Below are 22,894 nucleotides of genomic sequence, written 5' to 3'. Positions count from 1 at the left end.
TTTAAAGGCAATGGCTTTTTCAAGCCTGAATCTGGGGTTTTATACTGATCCCTAGATGTTGATGCTGAGGAAATGATTTGAAATCTCTATAGAGACTGCTCACCTCATTCCCATCATACTGCATCCTGCAGGGGTCTAAGTGAGGGCTCTGGAGTCAGACATACCTGAATTTGCATCTTGGTTTCAGCTTACTAGCTGTGTGACCTTGGGAAAGTTTCTTAAACTATCTGAGCCTCAACTTCCTCAACCTAAAATGGGGATGGTAAAAATCCACTTGCTTTGCGAATGCTCAGAGAATTCAGTAAATGAAAACATAAGATATAAAGGACTTTCCACATTACCTGGCTTTGCTGTTACTATCCCATGTGTCGTTTCCTGGAGGGGATTTTAGGCATGGGGAAGTGCTTTGTTAGCTCTGGAAGCCCTGTACTTCTGATGCCATTGCCATGGTCACCACCCTGGCACAGTCTACCTAGGAAGCTGAGCAGGATGAAGGCAAGAAGCTTGGATCCTGGGCCCTGGATGGGCAGCTCCACGATGAGTCCATAGGGGAGCTGAGAGGATTATGCGGTTTTGTGTTTGGGGAAAGAAGGGGTTGCTATTTGGGGTTCAGGCCCTTCTAAAGGTGAAGGGACTTGAGGTGTGAGCCATCTGGGCTCCAAGTAGAACATCACCCCCATTCCAGCATGGCCTTTTGCGCTGGAGGCTGTGTGGCCAAGAGGAGAGAGCTTGGCCTTTGGACCCAGGCAGACCTGGGTTCAAATCCCAGCTCTACCATCACACTCAGGGTTCTTCCCCCACCTGGATTGGTAGCTTCTACCAACTCGTTCCTGATTCTTCTTTGACAAGTTCTGTTTTCCCCTCTCCTTAAAATTCAGTTCAAGCAACCCCTCACCCAGAAACTCCCTGAGGCCCCCCAGGCAGGCTTAGGGTTATTTTCTCTGTCGTCCCCAGACTATATGGTGTTCTACCACCAGTCACACGGAATTGAAAGAGCCTGTTCAGTGTCAGTCTTCCCGACCCCTGCGAGCACCTTGAGGAGAGGGACACAGGCTCATTCACCTGGGTCTGCGGTGCCTGGAATGACGTTTGGCACCATGAAATGTACCAAGAATATTTGCTGAATTAGTTAATTACAAATAAAAACAGAATCAAAACCAACTAGCTGGGTGCTGGGCACAATTGTAGACTGGAGAAGCAAGAAGGGAAAGGAATAAGAATAGGGGCTTCCCTGGTGGCGCAGTGGTTGAGAATCTGCCTGCTAATGCAGAGGACACGGGTTCGAGCCCTGGTCTGGGAAGATCCCACATGCCGCGGAGCAACTAGGCCCGTGAGCCACAACTACTGAGCCTGCGCATCTGGAGCCCGTGCTCCGCAACAGGAGAGGCCGCGACAGTGAGAGGCCCGCGCACCGCGATGAAGAGTGGCCCCTGCTTGCCGCAACTGGAGAAAGCCCTCGCACAGAAATGAAGACCCAACACAGCCATAAATAAATAAATAAATAAATAATTAAAGGTGCTAATAATTTTTTTAAATAAATAAATAAATAAGAATAGACCATTTCCTGTACCTGGTGGGCTAGAAAGGAACCTGGGCCAGGTGAGACCCGGGTTCTACCCCAGGCTCAGGCACTACCTGCTCTGGCCTTGGGAGAAGTCAGCCCCACTATCCGGATCTGGACCACAGCTGCCCTCCCCTGGGGATGGCTGGATTGGCTCATTTCCAAGCTCTCTTCCAGTCCTGATATACTCTGTGGATGGAGGCCCTTGGCTGAGGCCAGGCTCTAACCCTCCCATCTTCCCTCTCAGCTCAGGGCCAGGGCTGTTCACAAGGAAACAGGCCTCCAGAAGAGGGCCGGATTGTTATCTCCAAGACAAGCCTCTAATTGGCCTCACAGTTTAAGACAGAGAACAGTTTTTTTAAAAATGGACGTGCCTCCCGATCCAGCTCTATTACCAGCAGGTTTTCCGTCTCATTTGTTTGCCCCTGAGTGATCGGAGGCGTTCATTCTGCATCAGCAACACTTACAAGAAATATGAGAAGAAATAAATTTGCCACAGACATTATACACCACACTGCAGTAATTACAAACCGCTGTCCTGAAAGCAGCCTGAGGTGGCTGAAATATATGAATGCAGAATGCTTGGGAGGAGGAAAGAGGAAAAGGAGGGAAAGAAGAAAGAAAGGGAGGGGGGAGGGGGGAAAGTGGGAGGGAATGAAAATAGACACCATTTATCACCAACGATCTGAGTGCCAAGCACTATGCCACGCTCCTTACCAGATTCACCTCATTTAATTCTTTCAGGATTCCTGTGAAGTAAGATTATTGTTAGCTTCAGGTTATAAAGGAGAAAGTGAGGTCAAAAGCAGAAAAACAGATATGCCAACAGTGGAGCAGAACAATGAGAAATGAGTCAAATTACCCTGAAGAACCTCCAAAAGATACCGCTTGCAGAGCACCAGGTACCTACAAAGTAAGAGCGAGGCTGGAAATGGGAATGGGAATTGGCTGGAAGTCTGTGTACTGAGAACCCACCCACCCACACAATTCCCTATCTACCCCTGCAAAGCCACACAGGGGCACACATGTACAACACACACACACACACACACACACACACACACACACACAGAGGCTTAAGTTTCCAGATCTTTTTTTTTCTCTCCCTCTCCTTCAAATGGGCAATTTCTATTGGTGCATCTTCAAGTTTGCTGATTCTTTCTTCTGTCATCTCCAATCTGCTATTAAATTTATTTGGCAAACTTTTCATTTCTGTTCATTCTCTTTAGTTCTAGAATTTTCATTGAATTCTTCATAGTTTATATTTTTCTGTTAAATGTTTCTATCTGCTCCCTCATTAAAATCAAAATTTCCTTTACATGAACTTATTTCCACCAGTCATTTTAAAGTCTTTGCTAATAATGTGCAGCAATTGGCACTCTCTTACCATTGCTGGATATATAAAATGGTACAGTAGCATGTGTTTGGGCTGGAATGGCTTGGGGGTTCTGCTGCCTGGGACATTAGTGTCCTCAGATCTTGCCCTCTGACCTGCACTGGGAACTTCCCTTCAGAGTGGAATCCTTTTTTGTTTTTGGCTTTTACAAGCAGGGAAAAGACCTGCCCCCACTAGTTGTAAACACTGGGAGAACAAAATATTGTAAATGTGGTACGGATTATTTTTCTGTAAAACCCTCGTTCCGTGGACTCTTATTTGTATTAAGAGCTTTTATATTTTGTCTTTTTGTATTTTGACTACATTGTGGTGCAGTACTAGTGCCAGAAGGCCTAATCCTACAATGAATCCTGCTATTCATTGAGCGCCTGCCACATGATAAAAAGGCATCACTGATGAAAAGAGCCCAAATAGACTAGGACTTCCCTGGTGGCGCAGTGGTTGGGAATCCGCCTGGCAGTGCGGGGGACACGGGTTCGAGCCCTGGTCCGGGAAGATCCCATATGCCGTGGGACAACTAAGCCCGTGCGCCACAACTACTGAGCCTGTGCTCTAGAGCCTGCGAGCCACAACTACTGAGCCCATGTGTCACAGCTACTGAAGCCCGTGCGCGTAGAGCCCATTCTGCGCAACAAGAGAGGCCACTGCAATGAGAAGCCGTGCACTGCAATGAGAAGCCCATGCACCTCAACAAAGAGTAGCCCCTGCTCGCCGCAACTAGAGAAAAGCCCACATGCAGAAACGAAGACCAAATGCAGCCAAAAATTAATTAATTAATTAATTAATTAATTAATTAAAACAGGACTAAAAGATAAAAACAAATGGTACAACTCCTATGGAAAAATGTTTGTTGGTTTCTTATAAAGTTAAAAATGTATCTCCCTAAAAAAAATAAAATAAAATAATAAAGTCTTTGCAAAGTGCAACATGTGCGCTCTCTTGGATTTGGTTTCTATTAACTGATTCTTTTTTTCACTCTGGATCACATTTTCCTATTTCTTTATATGTCTAGGGAAAACTTTATTGAATATTGAACATTGTGGGAAGGAAATTATAGGGGCTCTGGCTTCAGTTATCATCCTCTGAAATTAGCAAGCCTCTCAATTACTTGTTAATCACTTGAACTTGCAAGGGCTTGGTTTCACACTTTGCTTGTTCAGATCTGTGCAAACCTCAAGGTATTTTCCAAGCCCCTCTAACTTGGTGGGACTCAAACCTGGCAGGTCTGTGGCATGGTCGTTACTCTTAAGGCATGTTCTTTCTGGTGTCTCAGCCAGATGCTGGGAGTATTAAGGGATTTCTCCTCTCTGGCAGGGCAAGAACTCCAACTCCTCAGCACTGCTTTACCCGGCGTATCTCTTCTGCTCTCAACACCATAACAGCAGCTATATGATAAGACTTAGGTGGCTTGCCCTGTGCACACACAGCTAAACCTCAGCCACAGACTCTCAGGGACTCCTGCATCAACTTAAGGGACCCCTTTTCTACATAGGCTCCTCCTTTCCAATGACCCACCCTGAGGGTTCCATCGTCTCAAGCCCTGCCTGAGCTCGGAGCTCTGTTTTCTCAGCTCAGTGGGACCACGTTCTGTATTTGGACTCCAGCTCACTGTGCCACAGTCAAGAGAATGTCCCAGGCATCAAGCTGGATGATCAAGGGATTCATCTCATGAATTTCCATTCTTTCAGGGATTGCGGTTTTGCGTTGCCTATTCCTCACTGCCTGAAAGCAGTTATTTCATATATTTTTCCACTTTTTTATTTGTTTACAAATAAACAAGAGGAATAATCTAGTACCACTTACTGCATCATGGCTGGAAGCCTGGAAAATGTATTTTAAACTTCCAAGACTGTGAATTACAGGAAAGCATAGCTAAAGAAGAATGAAATGGCTGTTGGGTGAGCCAATCCACAGTATGTTTCCCAATCTAAAAATAAATTATCAATCAACTTTGAAAGAAAATATAAAGTTTCAGACTTGCCAAGACTAAAATAATAAATTAATAATAAAAATAATTTAAAATGTCCTTCTACATGTATTTTCTAGTAAAATAAAGGAGTAGAAAAGGGAGACCCAGGGTTCTAGAGACAGAGACTCAAACTCAGGAGAGAGATTATCAAATGGAAGTCGCATGATGGCCATTGTGTACCAGGCTGAGAAAGTGCTCTAGTCAGATTGAAAGGAAATCCATAGTGACATAGGAAGCAGGTTTCCAGTAACACAAAAATAAACTTGAGAGCATAGGACCATGTTTAAGTATTTGAAGAACTATCGACAGGCATATGACAAAAGGTAAGAACACTGAAAAAGATAGCAGTAGTCACACAGAAAATAAACTATAGGCCATTATTATCTCCAGGAAAATCAAAAAGTTATAGTCTATATAACTGAACTTTACTTAGCCTAGCAAGAACCTATATTTACATAGTCATAATTCTACAAATATTATTTATTAGTTTAACCAAAAATTATGTACAAATCTCATTAAAGGATATGGATAGGGAGAGGCAAGCAAAGGAGCTACTGAATAAGAAGTCTGTATGGGTTCTTCATTCAGATAGGCCTGGCTCAAATCTTGGTTCTACCACCATCTAACTGGGCCAACCTGGGCAGCCTATTTAAATTTTTGAGGCCTCAGTTTTCCCCTCTGTAGAATGGATGCTCTCTCATAAGAATGCTGTATTAAATGAAAAAATATACACAAAGCCCCCCACACATAATGACATAATGGCATATATATACACACGATTTGGAGTGACATATTACCACCTACATGGTCTAGCCTCTAATTATCCTTCCAGACTCAGTTTCCTCTCCCCTTTCACCCCGACAGTGAGCTCCAGCTACACATAATCATTTAGAGCTCCCAAATTTGCCATGACAATTTACACCTTTGTGCTTTGTCTGTGCAACTCCCTCTGCTCTGAAGGAACTTTCCTTTCTACTAATGGCCTGAACTGCTGCCCATCCTTCAGGAACCAGTTCACATGCTGCCTCTTCCAAGCTCCACCTATATCCCCTCCCATGGGAGAGAGAAAGTGTTCCTAAGCATGTTGACCAGAGACTGGTGCTCATTGCTGAACTGAGTAGTTGGCTGGGACCCTAGGAAATGTGAATGTTCATGCATGGCATGGTTTTGGCCTCATCCCTCTATGGTTGAAGAACTCGGTCTCTACATGTTGGGACCTGGGATTCCAGCCCTAACTCTAAGTGTCCTGCTCCTGGGCAGGCCTGAGATGCAATGCCTACTTTTCCTTTCGGAGCCAGGCCCTGTCCCCTCAAGTCTCAACTCCCCCAGCTGCTGAAATGGGGGAATCTCATGGCAGCAGCTAACCTGTCCCTTTCCACCACCTCCTGCTGCTGAAATCAGGTGGACTTCTTGCCTGGAATCCCATCCCCAAAGTGAATACATCTCATGAAACTCACCTACTGTCTCTCTTGTTGCTTGGCTGGAAGGCTATATTCTACTGCATTTCTTGGCTTGCCCTCTGGGCTGTAAAGAGAGAGCCAGTGGAGAGAAGGGAAATTTGAGACATCGCAAGAAAACAAATCTATTAGCAATAATCTCATGGTTGAGATGGGAAGGCTTATTAAGGAAGGAGTTTCCTCCACAGAACTCGGACCCTTCCCTTTCCTCAAAGACACATTTTAATTTGAAAGTTAAAGGGAGAGGAATAAACTCAGGGAGATCCAGCTCTTTCCTCACTGCAATGTGAGCTGCAAAGTGGCTAGACCATAACCGTCAGGCAAGGAACATTCTCAAATCAGTAGGCTTCCAGGATAGAGTCTTTGGATGACCATGGATGACCATGTGGCCTTTGGCAGGTCCCTTCACTCTTCTGTTTTGCCAACTGAGCAGTGGTGCCTTGGACCCTATGCTCTTGGAGGTTGCATCCAGCTGTCATGTTTGTGATCACTTAGGAGGCTTTCTATGTTCTCTGCTTAAGTTTCCTTTGTTCCTGTTATATTTGAGAAGAGGAAATATGTCTTCCCATCTTTCCCATAAAGAAAAGGGGAATCTTTCTGGCAACCTGCCAAATCACTGGGACAAGTTAATGCTCAGCTGATAGGCTGCGACCTCATGTCCATCAGGACACAGATCCAGGGCTGGCTGTCTCTTTCACTTTCCTCCCCCATGCAGTAAGCATCTGGGACAGGGCTTGTCCTGTAGGGTCTTGTTTGATCTTCATCCATTCTGCTGCTGGTGGTAAAGGTCTCAGGGCCCCTCTTGGGGCCTGGCCAAAACACATGGGTCCCAGGGCAGTGTTCTGGGGGAAGTCAAAGTATCCACAGGGGACCCAGGCCCTCATTCCTTTTTCCCATTCAGTTTTCCCAGTGATCTCAGGAGTGAAGGATACAAGTTGCTTGCCTAGCTATTCCACGAATAAAATGGATTAATTTCCCATTTGGCTATCATTGTTTTATGCGCAGCTCTCTTGGTCTGGATCTCCAGAGATCAGGAGGAGTGAGCCTTAGGATCAGGGCACTGTGTCCCCACCTTAAAGTCCTAATAAGACAAAGGAACTCACTGTATGGTCCAAAAGAAAGACACTGACATGACTATAATAGCGTGCTTCATATAAATCTTCGTGAGTGCTTATTATATTAAATGAGACACAGCACTAGGAAATGTAACAAGCTCTTAAGGAACCCAGCGAGCAGCTGGATAGATCTGCTGCCCTGAGGGCATCTGGGAGGCATTCTGAAGGAAGTGACTGACGGCCCCCCCTCCCACCGACATTCATCCTGAAATGTCATTTTTGTAATGACCTTGCAATAGCAGGGACTCAGCTGGGCAACTCTGGCCCTTTAGAAACATTTTGACAGCCTCTTGTTTGGAGAGCCCGACAGTTATTAAGATGGAAGAAGGCAGTCAGAGGCTCTGTCAAGCAGCCAGGGAGTTCCCTCTGAGGCCATTATAAAGGGGAGCAGTGGGGAAAGCATTCAGAAAGTTGGGGATTGCAGTAGGACCCCAGACCGGGGCTCCCTGAGCCTTTGATTGAGACAGGACAAGTCTGTCCTCACCAATCTCAAAAACGTGCTTTCTGTGCATCCAGGGCCTGGAGTTCTAAACAAGGAGGCTGATAAAAGATAGATTAAAAGGCATTAAAATAGTATTAGATTTCATGGCACAGAGAGGCCTGTCAGGTCTGGGCTCACAGAGGGAATTACTGTAAGGCAATGATCAAAATGAGTCACCAGTGTCTGCTCAGATTGTGCTGATGCCTCTTGAAAAGGCAAAAACCGGGCCTATTGTTTGTGTCAAAAATACTTCTGAAGAGGCTACAGAAATGAAAAGATGCTGATGTGCCAAAGTCTGGAGGGAGAGAAATGGGAGAAAGAGAAGAACCAGTAGCCTTATTATGTAGGGGAAGCAGGTGAGCAAGGAATAGTATTTCAGAGCAGGATGGAAGAGGGGGCTGATGGTGGAAACGGGATGAGTTGGGGAGGCTGAGTTGGAGACCTGGCTCTGTCACCAGGCAGGCTTTCCCTTTTATTGAGCTTCTACTATGTGCTAAATACTCTACTAGGTACTTAAAGCATAATACTCAGTGAAAACGACAGTTCCTTGAGGAAGCTGTGTGGCCCTGAAGTTGTCACTGCCCTTCTCTGAACCTCAGTATCTTCTTCTGGAAAGTGACAGTGATCATCCATAACCCCCAAGGTGGTGGAGGAACATATTAGTTCACTAGGGCTGCCATAACAAAGTACCACAGACCTGGTGGCTTAAAGAACAGAAATTAATTTTCTCACAATTCTAGAGATTAGAAGTCTGAGATCAATGAGTCCACCTTCAGGTTTCTCCTGAATCCTCTTTCCTTGGGTTGTAGATGGTCATCTTCTCTCTGTGTCTTCACGTGGTCTTCCCTTTATATATGTCCGTGTGCTAATCTCCTCTTCTTGTAAGGACAACAGTCATATTGGGTTAGGTCTCTCCCATAGGACCTCAGTTTACCTTAATTATCTCTTTAAAAGCCCTCTCTCCAAACACAGTCACATTTTGAGGTACTGGAGGTTAGGACTTCAACAGATCAATTTTGGTGGGGGGCACCATATCAGAAGTTTAAGTGAGATATCATGACTGAAAATGCAGAACACCTAAGAAGGGTACTATGTGTGGTAGTTGAATGTAAAGAAAAGTCACTGAATAATCATAATCATGATAACATTTACTGAGAACGTGTTACACTCTGGCCACCGTGATGAGCACTTGACATCACGTATTATTTAACTTAAACTCTTGTGACAAACCTATGAGTTAGGTAATATTCTAATCTCTATTTGATTGATAAAGAGACTGATGTACATATAGACTAAGACAGGAAGTTGTCCAACATCACACAGTAAACAGTGAAGCCAGAATCCAAAACTCCATCTGTCTGGTTCTAAAACCCTGTGATCTTCATCATTCCACTGGCTGGCTTTCTATAATGACAAAGGGCTCACATTGTAGGAATCTGAAAGGTGACCCAAGCCCTCTACTCCCCGGATCTCTTTATCATGCTTAAGCCCCTCTGTAACACCTTGCTGTAATAGGGAAGAACAAATCTGACTCCATATTGGATCTGTTTCTTTTTCTTTAATCTTTGTATTCTATTGTTTTTGCTGTAAGTTAAGAATGTTGGGCTTCCCTAGGTGGCGCAGTGGTTGAGAATCTGCCTGCCAATGCAGGGGACACGGGTTCGGGCCCTGGTCTGGGAAGATCCCACATGCCGCGGAGCAACTAAGCCCGTGAGCCACAACTACTGAGCCTGCACGTCTGGAGCCTGTGCTCCGCAACAAGAGAGGCCGCGATAGCGAAGAGGCCCACGCACCGTGATGAAGAGTGGCCCCCTCTTGCCGCAACTGGAGAAGGCCCTTGCACAGAAACGAAGACCCAACACAGCCAAGAATAAATATAAAAATAAATAAATAAATAAAAGATTACTAAAAAAAAAAAAAGTATGTAATGCTATTGATGATTAATCATTTAAAAAAAAAAAAAGAATGTTGCCTGTAGCCTGAAATATACAGGACAGCCCATTCTCAAGGCTCTGACCTTTAAGAGTATTAACACTTTTCCATTCATATAGAGATAAGAAGTTGCAGAACAGAGAATAACATTTGTCTTGTTGGAGGTTTACAGGAACATCATAACTTGACATATGTGCACAGCTGCAAGAACGAAGGATTCTGACACCAAGAAGTTTGCAGCAACCAACCACATCCCCTCCCCTTTTAATATAAAAGAACCCTGAATTCTAACTCGGGGAAGATGGTTCTTTGGGACACTAGTCCACCATCTTCTCGGTCTGCTGGCTTTCTGAATAAAGTCCCAACACCTTGTCTCTCGATTTATTGGCCTGTCATGTGGTGAGCAGTACGAGCTTGGGCTCAGGAATATGGCCAACTGGCCAACGTGCTCCTGTCTGCATTCTTCTGGTGACGGGGCACTCACTACCTGATGAGCCAGTCTGTCTAATTCCTGGACAACTCTAATGGTTTGAAAGTACTTCCTCCTCCAGGCAAACAGATGGATTCAGGTTCAAAATCAGAGCCAAGGAGACATTCTCCATTGTCACTTCCAGCGAGGGAATCTTTGACAAGTTCTTGTTGCCTTTAGAGGTAAAATAGTCATAACTTGCTCTTCTTAAAAACTCCCAGCAGTGTGAGGAGAATCAAGACAGAAGACTGAAATTGCTTTTCTCTCCTCTCGCTAACACTGTCATCAGGGAACAGGCCGACTGTGGAAGAGCTTCCGTCAGGGCTAAATTTATATTCATTCAGGTGTCACCGCACTGTGCTTTCTCACATCTCTTCTCTGATCAATGCACTCATTAAAGATCCAGGCTCAGCAATAGATTCACCTCAGTGCTTGTCACCCTCGGGTTTCAATAACACAGGCTCTGAGACTAACAAGCTACTGAAGAATGAAAAGAATAAAACCCCTTTCATTCCCTCCTTAGATAGAGTCCTGAAATTGTTTCTCTCCATCCTTTAAAAATTGTTCTGTTGACTGTATTAATTTTATTGAGGAGCTTTGAGGAGCACATAAGGGAAGAAGGAGGTTGGGGAAACATTTATGCACATCAGAAGGTGTTTATGGGGCCCTTGTATATTTATGCCAGAGCACTGAGAAATTCAAACAACAGTCATGTCTGTTTTCCTTAACTTGAAAGGTTTGTTTGGACACTTAAAAGAACGTTGGTTTAGCTCCTACCTAATTACTTTCTTTTTCTCCTAACAGAAGCAAGTTTTCACTTTTGCACATTCCCTTCTAGAATCTGTCCACATGCTCATGTATTTTCAAGCATGATGTACAGATCATGTTCTTACTATTATTTTCACGAAACAGTCTATCAGAAGTATTTCATATGTTGCTTCACTCCTTGTAAGTGGCATCTTGTTACTGAATAGTTTATGAGGCTCTTAACCGTTCCTGTCAGATTATTTCCCTTTCTTTCATGACTAGATATGACTTCCATGTACATTGCTATTTTCTTCAGTTAAGCTATTTCTTTAGGTTTGACCCCCTTGGATGGGCTCACTGGATCAAAGTATATGAACAGTCTGACGCCTTGCTGACTGCATTTATGTATGCATTTTTTTTTTTTTGCATTTTTTAAAACAAAGTTTAGCCATTTACATCACATCAGTGTGTAAGAGCGCACCAGTTTTACCACTGCTTTACCAACACCATATGATTAGTACATACCTAAATAATGAGCTTTACATGATGGTCTTTGCACTTGTACATCTATTTAATTTTTTAATTGGAGTAATAATTTCTATTGTAGTATAATTTACAATGTTGTGTTAGTTTCTGCTGTACAGCAAAGTAAATCAGTTATACATATACATAAATCCACTCTTTTTTAGATTCTATTCCCGTATAGGTCATTACAGCATATTGAGTAGAGTTCCCTGTACCATACGGTAAGTTCTTGTTAGTTATCTATTTTATATATAGTAGCGTGTATGTCAATCCTAATCTCCCAATTTATCCCTCCCCTTTTCCCCCTTGGTAACCATAGTTTTGTTTTCTACATCTGTGATTCTATTACCGTTTTGTAAATAGGTTTATTTGTACCATTTTTTTGGATTTCACATATAAGCTATTTAATTTTTACAGGGGAATGCTAATCACCTTGCAAAGGCTTCATGTCTATTTCTAGTACAAACATCAACTATATTATCTGAAATCAAACCACTGTCGTGATCTTAGCTACCCACTTTGAATGTCATGGTACTTTATGCTTTTAAGAATTAAGTCTGTGTGCACTTCTATCCTTTTGCAATAGGCAGTTTATGGTGGGTAAGCCAACTGTTAAGCTCAGGAACTGGACGTTCACCACGTGGTGGTCACCATGCTGGGAGCTGCAAGGCTCATATTTGTTTGGCAGATGAGGAAACCGAGGCACAGACTGGCAGGGAGTCTGCAGCTTAGTGGAAGAGCTGATCCAGGGCCAAGCCTTCCATCTGATATTCAATGTGAGTTCTATTTTCTTCACCAAAACTGTGACTATGCAAAATTCAGTGGAAAGGCTGGTTGCAGGCAATGTTCTTATGCTACTATGATAGGTGTCATGTTTCAACAAAGCTGGAAAACGATTTGAATTATTTTTCAAGCACATGGACAGGGAAGTAATTCTATGAACTCTTGATATCATTAGACAGTGACTTCAACTAGCTTATTTCTGAGCCTCCGTTTGGTCAAAATAATACCTGAAACTTGTTGTGTGTCCCTATAGCAAGCTTTGTGCTAAATGCCTTATGGGTGCTACCCCAGTATCACCATCATTCCATTTTATAGACAAGACAACTGAAGGTATGGAGTTTAAGAAACGTACCTAAAGCCATACTAGTAGCATGTGCTGTAGCTGGAAACTCATCTTTCTAATTGCAAAGGTCATTGTCCTAACTATAGTCTGAGCACTGGACTTTCAAGTTGGGCAAACCACAGGTTGCATCTCATGGGTCCTCTCATTTTATAGAAGGAAAACCTGAGACCAAGAAAGCTTGAGTTACTGGCCTAAAATCACATAGTGACAGATCTACTACTAAGGCCAGACTCCCCAAATCTTCCTTCAAAAATTCCAAGTAATATATTACATCCCCCCCACGGGAGGCAGAGCTTAATTCCTCTCCTCTTGATTGGAGTCTTGCGAGCTAGACTTAGTGACTTGTTTCCAAAGAATAAGGTATGGAAAGGGGAAAATAGTAACATTATGTTGGAGAAACCGGCAGACGCCACCTCTATCAGGTGATCAAATTTCCCATCACCAGTGATATCTTATGTTGACATCACATACCCACAATATCAGGCAGCCAGAAGGACACTTCACCTCTGTGCTATCTTCTCAGAAACCTATGACTCTAATCTAACCAGACAATTCCAAATGGAGGGTCCTCCTTCCAACCCTGACTAGTATTCTTCACAACCATCCAGGGCATGAAAGAAAAAGAAAGATTAAGAAACTATCTCAGATCAGAATAGACCAATGACATGACAATTAAATGCAGTGGGATCCAATCCAGGACAAAAAAGAACTTAAGGAGAAAAATAGTTAATATCTGAATGAAGTCTGCGAGTTAAGAATACTTTACCAATATTAATTTCTTAGTTTTGATAATTGCACCATAGTTTTAGATCCCTTGGTTATATATACCAGAGTTACACACACCTTAGGGGAAGTTGGTTGAAAAGTACAAAGAAAACTCATTTTATAGTATCTTAGCAACTTTTCTGTAAATCTAAAACTATCCGAAAATAAAAAGTTTAATGAAATTGAAAAACAAACAGTTTTACTAAACCCAAGCTGCCTGTTTCATGGGCATTCTCTTATAGCTTATTATTCCCCACAAAAGAGGGGGTCCAGAATACTTGGGGAGCACTCTTCATTCTAAACAACTTATTCTTATAAGGTAGATTGCCTTACAATGTAGAATATCTACACACACACACACACACACACACACACACACTTCAAGCTGCTAGAATTGGTTCCAAACATACAATAACATTCTGTCTTCAGGCTGACAGCCTGGGGTTTCATGTGGCCACTTGTTAGGGGAGGAATGTCCCATGTTATTTATTTTTTTCTTTCTTTATACAGGCAACAATGCTGCAGTTGAGCTTCCCTAGAAAGAAAATGACATTCTTTCCATTAAAAAAAGGAACAGTTAAAAATAAGCATTGGGGGCTTCCCTGGTGGCGCAGTGGTTGAGAATCTGCCTGCCAATGCAGGGGACACGGGTTCGAGCCCTGGTCTGGGAAGATCCCACATGCCGCGGAGCAACTAGGCCCGTGAGCCACAACTACTGAGCCTGCGCGTCTGGAGCCTGTGCTCCGCAACAAGAGAGGCCGCGATAGTGAGAGGCCCGCGCACCGCGATGAAGAGTGGCCCCCCCTCACCGCAACTGGAGAAAGCCCTCACACAGAAACGAAGACCCAACACAGCCATAAGTAAATAAATAAATAAATAAATAAAATAGCGTTCCCTTTAAAAAATAAAAATAAAAAAAAATAAGCATTGGTACATACTGCAGTTATCATTCAGAATAAATGCAGGAACGGTGACATCAACTAATGGGAATATGGCAGCTGCCTGCTGATTGAAACCATCCTCAGCCCCGTGCGGAGGTCCGATGTTACTTGCTCATTTGGTCTGTCTGTCTGATGTTGACAGGGAACCCACTGAGCAGGGGCCAAGGCTCCTTGTTTTTCAACACAGCCCAGAGTCAGTTTGCCCTCAATTGGGTGTTCGCTGGAAATGGGGGGAATGTTACAATATGATTATGATCTCATTAACTTAATGTTTGCCTTTGATTCACTGAGATTTTCCAAAGGAAGGAGGCTCAATGAAAACCAGTAACAAAATGCTCATTAAAGAGGCCACTAACATTAACTGAAAACTAACCACATTCCAGGCAGCCCTGGACACTCCACCATGTCTGCCATGCTCCAGCCAACCTGCTGGAAGGTAGCACTCGTCCCTTTTATAAACAGGGCACAATAGAGCTGTGAAATGACTTGTGAAGTTGACACCCTAGAAGTGGAGGTACGGACATGCATTCCCCAGCCCCTCCCTTTTCTCTGCTCCAGAGCACTGATGAGTCAGGCATCATGCTTGGCACCCTGGATGCCAAGAGGATTGTTTTCATCCTGTATGAATTTCTGTATAATTTCTTCCAAAAGGAATTGAGATGTCTTATGGAGACTCAAAACTGGATAGAAAACCAGTTGCATCCCGCAAAGTATCCGGTGTGGAGGTGGGTGCTGGAGACTTTTCTGAGCATCTAGTAGTCAAAGCTGCAAGACCCTCCATGTCCATAAGGAAACACCAAACAGGCAATAGGATGGGGGAAGGGACAGCAGGAGACGTGGTTAAGGCATGTATACCACCTCTTTAGAGTCTGCCTTATCCTCTGGGATGTTGTCTTAACCCTCCATTGGGTGCTGTATCTTGGAGAGCCATAGACCGTGTATTCAATCATTTTTTTCATTCTCCACAGTGGCTTGCATATACTGCTTTGCACGTGACTCCTTTGCACATCTATAAATGATAATACCCAATTCAAAGGAATACTGTGAATGTATCAGACAGTGTGTGTCCACTGCTTAGCACGTGCCTGGTTCACGTGAGGCTCAATCACGGCAGCCGTGGGCTTGGTGTGCGCTTAGTGGAAGCGTATTGATTTGACTTAAATTGCTTAAGGCGGACAAAATTGCTAAGGGTCCTGCGTGCGGTAATGGGACCACATATTTCAGTGCCATCCACCTGGAGGAGAGGAAGAGGAGGAGAGGGAAGCATGGATTGGGGAAGCAAGAGTCAGAGAGGAGGGGAGGGAATAAGGAAGGAATAAGAGGAGGGGAGGGAAGGGGGAAATGGGATGGGGGAGGAGAGGGGAATGCAGAGCCGTGTGGAAGAGGAAGAAAGAGGAAAGACAGTGAAGGGGAGGGGAGGCCAACAGCAAAAGGATCATCAGTCTGAACAGAAAGAATGGCCACCCCCACGATAGGGTGGGAAGGATGAGAAGGTAATTTGGCCAGTGTGGGTTTGGGGGCACTTGGCAGCGACAAGTAAACTGCGTTGAGAAGTCAGATGTCTGAGTCCAGAGCAGGATCAGACACTGTTCTATAAATGGCCAGGTAGTACCTATTTTTGGCTTTCTGAGCCATGCGGTCTCTCCTACAACTACTCAACTCCGCTGTTGTAGCTGGAAAGTGGTCCCAGCTACCACGTAAAGGAGCCAGCATGGCTGTGTTCCAGTAAAACTTTACCTACAAAGCGAGCACAGGTTGGATTTGGCTCGGGGCTATAGTTGGCCAGCCCCTGCCCTAGAGCATCAGGCGGATGTCTGGACTGGATATAAATGATCAAGGGAAGGTGAAGTCATGAGTGTGGATGAGGGTAGTGGGGTGGCCCAAGAAGGTGAAGAGAGGGCCTGGGACAGACCTGGGGGCTCCCCCTCCCCAGCTGTGCCTGGAAGACTAGTTCCTGCTCCCAGGCCAGCTTCCTGGGCCTCCAGGGCTCTCCCTCCCCTGTGGCCAGGCTGGCAGGGAGCTCTGTCCTGTCCTCGCCCTGGTGGAACAGGATCTTGGGCTGCTGGAGGCATGGGCTGTGGCCCATCCTCCCACCTCTGGTGAACAGGTGTCGTGAAGGTTGGAATCAGCCCTCCCCCTGCATCCTGAGTGACCTGGCTCTTTCAAAAAAGGGAATATGTAGATGAAAGAGGAAGGAAGGGAGGGAGGGAGGGAGGGATGGAGGAAGGGAGGAAGGAGATTGATAGATAATGGATAGATAGATGAGTGATAGATAATGATGCTGATGATAGATAGATAGATAGATGGACAGATAGAAAGATAGACATAAAGATAGATAAAGATAGATGGACAGTCAAGCCCATCTCGGACATTTGCAGAGCCTTGAGGTTGGGATATAAATGGAGGCTCCTGGCCTGCAGTCTACTTCTCTGTTCCCTTCTCCCCAACTCCCATACTCCCATCCCCCCATCCCCCCATCCTTGCATCCTCCCATCCTCCCATCCCGTATCACAAAGGGCCCCGTGTTCATGCATGCAATCACCCCAAGCCAGCCACCCCACCCTAAGCAGCCACCCTTGTTGACCCCGGGGCCTAGGGATGAGAATGCCAGCTGCACTGGCCACCCTCGGGAGGTCACACATGGGTAGAGGCCCACATGCCCCTGAAATCAGGTTTGGGGCTGTTGAGTCAAGGAATTCTACATCCTGAACAACCAGATCATGTTCTAGAAGGTGGGACATGCACCCTGGGTGGGCACCTTCTTTGGGGCTCATGGAGTCCTCGTGTTTAGGGAGAGGGTTGTGGCACAAGGCATGGGGCTCAAGGTATCGCAAGGCTGAAACGAAGGCATCGACCAGACTGCATTCTTACCTGGAGGCTCTAGGGGAAAATCTGTCTGTAAATCCAATCTTGCAGGCAGAACCCAGTACCTTGCAGGTATAGGACTAAGGTCCTGCTTCCTTATCAGCTGTTAGCCAAGAGTCACTCTCAAAACTTTAAGGGGCCACCCACATTCCTTGCCATGGGATTCTCCTCCTTCTTTAAGCCAGCCATGGCACATCAAATTCTTCTCAAATCTCTGACTTTGTGTGTTTGACTTTTAGACCAAGGATTAAAGAGTTCATGGGACCAGGTTGGGCCCACCCAGATAATCTCTCTATGTTAAAGTCAACACTCTGGAGCCCTAATTACATCTGCAGAATCCTTGGTGCCATAATCATAGGGGTAACGTCTCATTATAATCACAGTTTCCATCCAAACTCAAGAAGAGGAAAACATACACGGACGAGGGTTATTGGGATAGTATCAGCCAAGGTTCTCCAGAGAAAAGACCCATAGGTTATACAGATACATAGAGAGATGAAGATATGAATAGGCACATGCATATACATATACTGATGTTAAGAGATTTATTGGCAAGTCTGAAATCTGCAGGGCAGGCCAACGGGCTGGAAACTCCAGCACGAGTTGATACTGCAGTCTTAAGTGAATTTCTTCTTGTGAAACAGGGCTTCCCTCTTAAAGCCTTCAACTGCTTGGGTGAGGCGCACCGACACCATCAAGAGTAACCTTTATTATTTAAAGTCAGCTAATTGGAGATGTTAACCACATCTATAAAACATCTTCACAGCAACACCTAGATTAGGCTTGATTAAATAACTGGATCCTATCGCCTCTCCAAGGGGACACATAAAACAAACAGCACAGGGATCATCTTGGAATTCGGTCTGCTCCACTTTTGTGAGCAGCTGTGTCATACTAATAACCCGGGTTGCAGCTGTGGTCAACCAAGGCCCCACAAGTCCTGGTACTGTTGCTATTTGTGTCACCCGTGTACATTTCAATATGCGTGAGTAACACTGTATGTCTGTCCAAGACCAGAAAGGTATCCGCAGCCCTCCCCCCTGCCTGGAAAAGCCCCATTATATGCTTCTCAAGGAGTATGCTCACCCAGGACTGTACCCTTCCTGAGGGGGGAGTTTAGAAGGTTCAAGAGGGGCTTGGCAGGCCTCCTGCCGTTTTCCTCATGGTTAACCCTAGTCACGAGCCCCTGCATCTCAGCTGCAGAGAAGCACCAGCTCTGACAACTCTTGGGGGGCGGAGGGGGGGAGAAAGGCATTTGCAAAGCTTATTAATGGGACCATACATATGTATACATTTTACAAAAAGCCTGTTTATTTTAAAAATCAATTTCTCCCCTACAGATGGCACATTGCAAAAAGCGAGCAGGGCACAGTAGCCCCCCTGCCAGCGGCAATTCTGATCGCTCGTCTCCGAGTGGCTGAGCCCCACTACGTGGGGACGCGTGTCCGGTTCAGGGTGTCCATTGCTGCTGCACCAGAGCAGCGGGGGCCTCCCAGGCAGACCTTCTACCTGGGTCTCACTGCGGGTTATGCTGAGCGAGAGCACGGTCTGCAGGGGCCATGCAGGACGAAGGGATCCAAGCCCAGGTGAAACCAGGAGCGGGTATTGGCCTGAGGGGCTGGAGTAAAGTTAGAAAAATGCCAGGAAAAGTGGGCTGCGTTGCCTCAGTTTCCTCAGACTTAGCAGAAGATCAGGATTGGATGATCCTCCCCATGGAAGCTGGTGGAAAGTGGATTTGCCGCCTTCTGGTGCATCTGCACTACCCTACCTCACCCACGTTAGCAACAGGGCTGACAGCCAGCTTGCCTCTCCCGGAAGACAGTGCTGTATAAAAATACTGGGCACACCAGTTTTTATTGCAAATCGCATCAGAGCCTCAAAGCAGACACGACTGTCACTCTGACTCACATTCTCAGCCTCAGCTTGGATTTCAGCTGCAGCTGGTGTGGACGTTTCTGGGGGTCTGTGGCTCGCTTTGTGAAAACAGGATCTGGTCCACACGTGGCAGCCACACCGCTCCTGCAGCGACACATCCCTGGCCTGTGGGCACGGACAGCTCAGACATGGAGGGGTGTGGGCAGCCCTGAGCGGTACCCGCAATAAAGCCCAAGAGCCTACTGCCCTCCGTGCTGACGATTCTGGCCGGCATCCTGGATGTTTCACAGAAGGTTCTGGAGGAAGGGCGCCTCCACTACCCACAGCAGCAGCCTTATAACCCTTCTTATCATGCTTTGCTTCTTTCCTGGTTCACTCTCCCTGCTCCCTCATTCCGGTTCCTTCACATCACCTGCCAAATAAACTGTGTAAATACAATTCCCTGTTCCGACTCCTTCGGCTTTCGGGGGGCTCCTAGCTAGGACATCTCTGGAAATGGTATCCTCTCACTAAAGATCTTAACTTTGGCTCAACCCTTACTGACCTGTTGGTGCCAACGTCTCTACGCCCCAGACTCAACTGGAACAACCTTCATGGTGAAAAAGATGGGTTGATAAACTTGACAGTGGAAACGCAACACATCCCTGGGAAATTCACGTCTCTTGGAAATTAAGAAACCATAGTCACCCCTTTACAAACTTCAACTCCCATGGGGGAAATTATAACACGCACACCTTTCCTTCTCTATATTCTCTCAAGAGTACTGAGGGGAATACATTTACGATACCTACAATACTTACAAAACTTACTGACAACCAGTAACAATGGATTGAGGTCTGGGCTGGCAGGGTCAGAGTAGAAATTTTTCGCAGCGCCACGTTGGGAAGAAAATGACACAAAGTACACACAAGCTTAGGGTCTGTTTCCCCTCAGCTTCTAGGATGGGGACAGGAGGAAAAACGTGCATAACGCACCTTAAGACCATGAGCCGTGATGGCTCCCTGGGAGGGAGGAGAGGGGGTGGGATCATAAAGGCCAGTAAATACGCGGTCAAGAGCCAGACACACAAAATAGAAGACAGGAGTCTGCCAGAAACATCACGTGCCACGTCGGTCAAAATAGACTAGGTCAGGGCTTCCCTGGTGGCGCGGTGGTTGAGAATCTGCCTGCCAATGCAGGGGACACGGGTTCAAGCCCTGGTCTGGGAAGATCCCACATGCCGCGGAGCAACTAGGCCCGTGAGCCACAACTGCTGAGCCTGCGCGTCTGGATCCTGTGCCCCGCAATAAGAGAGGCCGCGACAGTGAAAGGCCCGCGCACCGCGATGAAGAGTGGTCCCCACTTGCCACAACTAGAGAAAGCCCTCGCATAGAAACGAAGACCCAACACAGTCAAAAAACTAAAGTAAATAAATAAATAAGTCAGGAGCTCTTTAAAAAAATAAATAGAAATAAAAATGAAGAAAATAGACTAGGTCAGGAATTCCCTGGCCGTCCAGTGGTTAGGACTCCGCGCTTTCAGGGCCAAGTGCGTGGGTTCAGTCTCTGGCGGGGGAACTAAGATCCCGCAAGCCATATGGCACAGCCAAAAAAAAAAGACAAAATAGACTAGGTTGCGTTGTGTAACAACGCCAACTCTTTGCGGCTTAAAACCACCGAGTTTTACTTCTCTCTTACGCTAGGTGTCCCTCGAGGGTGGGCTGGGGGCTCTGCCCCGCGCTGCCTTCACTCAGGGACCAGGTAGATGGAGCGGCCACGGTGTGAGTCATGGCCGGTGACAGGCAGCAGGGAGGGAATCTGGCGAGTTGCTCACTGGCCTGTAAAGCTTGCTCCCAGATGTAGCTTTGTCACTTCTGCTCACATGTCATTGACCAAGGCCAGTCACATGGCCACACCGAAAGAAGTTAGGACTGCTGTCCTACCAGAGGGCAGAGAGCTGGAAACTATCGGTAAAGAATGCAAATTGCTACAAAACACGTTACGAAGACCACCACACCTCAGAGGAGGAAGCCCTGAAATGTTTCCAGGGCACAAGGGATGCCAAATGGATATTATTTGTAAAACTGATTTTTTTTTCTATGCTATTTTCAGGTATCACAAATATCATCGACATTTTGGTTACATATGGTCTCATCCTTAGAATCTTGCTAATATTTTATCACTATAATTATATGTATTTTAAATACTTAGCAATATTTGTTACATGTATGTGGGTATATAAAATATATATATTTAAATTTTCATTTTTATTATTTAATTAATTTAATTTAATTTCTATATTAAGGCATTCATCTTTTTACTTGAGGACTTCAGCCTCCCTAAGTTTGTTTGCATGTTCTCCTATAAAGCCCTATGTTCCATAATCATGCATGTGCCTCTTTGAAGAACTTTATGACCTGTTCTTTTGACGTTTGGAAAGGACCACCGTATTTTCCATCACCGAAATCCAATTCCACGGTCCTAATATTGTGGAGCGTCTCTTCTAAGGCGCAAAGCAAAGACTGGAAGAGAGGTGTGTGTGTATGGCAGGGAGAGAATCAAGAATGAAAGAGCCAAGAAGGTCAGCATCACGACGGGGAGAGGGAAAGTGACAGAAGAGAGGTGGTGAGATCCCAGGAGCTACATGGCACAGCCAAAAAAATAAAAGACAAAATAGACTAGGTTGTGTTGTGTTGTGCAGCAATGCCAACTCTTGGTCCCAGCGCCGCTCCCACCCCCTGGCACGCAAGGAATCTTGAAGAATGAGGCAGCCTGTGAGGCCATGTGTCTTCAGAGCAGTCACTGGGACACACAGAGCTGTCCTTTCACGCAGGCTTAATCCTCCTCGTGCTGTTCACTACGACCGTGGTGCTGAGGGCTCAGGTGGGCGGCCCTTCTGTACATACTGATGCCAGGGCCACAGAGGCTATGGGGCTGGTGTGGGGACACTGAGGCAGAATCCCAGGTGCTGCCTGGAGGGAAAGGGACTCAGCCCCGTGATGCCTGCCTGGAATCCAGCCCAGACACTCGCCCCTCACTGGGCCAGGCAGGGCCATTACATCACCCCCTTACTCTCTCTCTCTCTCCAGCTGGACCACTGAAATCCCACTCTCAGAATCCACCTGCTGATGATTCAGGACCAATTCAAGGGTTGGAGCAGGAAAGACCTTCACTGACAAAGAAGAAAAAGCTTTCTGTTTGTCTTTCTCTTGTTCTGTTTGTCCCTCTCTGGTTCAATAGCTGAATGTATGTTGTGAAGAACCAAGGGGCAAGAGACATCCAGAAAATGGGTTTATTATGGTTTCCAGCTGGTACTACGCTTTCATTCCCCTGATATTCTTTTTTTTTTTTGGCCTTGAGGGTTATCTTTATTTTATATATTTTTTTAACATCTTTATTGGAGTATAATCGCTTTACAATGGTGTGTTAGTTTCTGCTTTATAACAAAGTGAACTGGCTATACATATACATATATCCCCATATCTCCTCCCTCTTGCGTCTCCCTCCCACCCTCCCTATCCCATCCCTCTAGCTGGTCACAACCCTGATATTCTTGATTAGGGGCAAAAATGGTTCCCTGCTTTCTGAACGCCTTGTCCTCCAGGAGGGGAGATGCCAGGGCCTGGCGCTGTCTCGCCGCCCACTGGCTTTACGTCTGCACTGTTTCTGTGTCTCTGAGGCTGTTTCCTCAG

Source organism: Eschrichtius robustus, chromosome 17, assembly GCF_028021215.1.
Source record: "Eschrichtius robustus isolate mEscRob2 chromosome 17, mEscRob2.pri, whole genome shotgun sequence".
In the NCBI taxonomy this organism is placed as follows: domain Eukaryota; kingdom Metazoa; phylum Chordata; class Mammalia; order Artiodactyla; family Eschrichtiidae; genus Eschrichtius; species Eschrichtius robustus.
The sequence above is the reverse complement of the archived record's forward strand: the minus strand, read 5'-3'. Positions refer to the sequence as shown.